The sequence below is a fragment of the Fukomys damarensis genome, unplaced genomic scaffold (genome assembly GCF_012274545.1).
Source record: "Fukomys damarensis isolate Sample0158 unplaced genomic scaffold, DMR_v1.0_HiC HiC_scaffold_16, whole genome shotgun sequence".
In the NCBI taxonomy this organism is placed as follows: domain Eukaryota; kingdom Metazoa; phylum Chordata; class Mammalia; order Rodentia; family Bathyergidae; genus Fukomys; species Fukomys damarensis.
This window is the reverse complement of record NW_022900928.1, coordinates 65,164,674-65,165,689: the sequence shown is the minus strand read 5'-3', so window position 1 is coordinate 65,165,689 and position 1,016 is coordinate 65,164,674. Positions and strand designations below refer to the sequence as shown.

At 45.0% G+C, this 1,016-nt stretch overlaps 1 protein-coding gene across 1 annotated transcript in view; it reads right to left on the bottom strand.

Annotated features, from left to right (window-relative positions):
• The window catches only part of Rnf214 (ring finger protein 214), a 27,653-nt gene extending 26,700 nt beyond the window's left edge, over nucleotides 1-953 (bottom strand). Inside the window, exon 1 of the mRNA XM_010629380.3 lies at nucleotides 937-953. The gene's annotated coding sequence lies outside the window, so the exon portion shown is untranslated. The remainder of the gene's footprint in view (nucleotides 1-936) is intronic.
• Between the last annotated feature and the right edge of the window lie 63 nt (nucleotides 954-1,016).

Sequence of the window (1,016 nt, the reverse complement as noted above, 5' to 3'; positions counted from 1 at the left end):
AAAAAAAAAAAAAAAGAGTATTCCACAGTAAGGTATTAAAAGAACTACGGCAATGCAATAGGTCCCAGTGGACTAATCCCCAACTCACTTTCTTTATATAAATATCTAGGAGTCTGTGCAAAGCTTGTTTTCTCTTTTGGCACAAGTAGTTATTTAAAATAGATCATAATCTAGGAGAATATTCCAATTGATTCAAATACTTACCTTGTCTACTATTATTTACAAAACATGTATTTTCTGGCCTAGTATAAACATGGTATGTTAAGTCATTTTATGGTGTTATATTCAAAGAAGTCTTCATTAATTTTTTTGGAAGTGGTTACAAGATCAAACAATACAAAATTGGGCAACCCCAATATGCATCTTTTACTCAATGTGTGCCCTTCCCGCAGATGGGAAAAGCCTGATATACAAAGCCTGGGCAAAGTACAGACTCTTCGAAGTTACCACAGAGATGCCAAAAAGAATGAAACCTAGTTATCCTAGCAAGAGCAAGAGAAGCTGAAAAACGTGATTTAAGAGGACTCAGGAAAATACTTTCTCTTTTTTAGGTCAAAAGGTCATCCTTTTTTGCAGGAGGACAAACTCAGGGCCTTTTATGGTTACAAAAAAGAAAAATGTGGAGGTGGGACATGAATATAGGCTGTTTACATTATTTTTATTCTGACAGCATCACAGGGGCAACCCTGAACTCCGACGGGTGAGCATAGGGAGGGCCGGGCGGCGTCGACCCTTCAGACGCAGCACCGCGCCTCGGTTTCCCTCATTACACAACGCTCTCAGGCGAAAATGGACCCCATCATTACTGCTCAAGCGCAAACATTCTGGCTCCGACAGTCCAGAGTCGGGGTGCCCGGTAACTAAGCCACAGAACAAGATGGGCTGCGGGGTGGGGACGTTGGGGACAGAAACATCTGGCCGGAGAGTGGCGCGTGCCTGCAGGAATCCCGCAACCCGGCGGCGGCCACCCCGGTGGCGGCGACGAGGGCAGCGACGGGTCCGCGGGTAGAACGGCA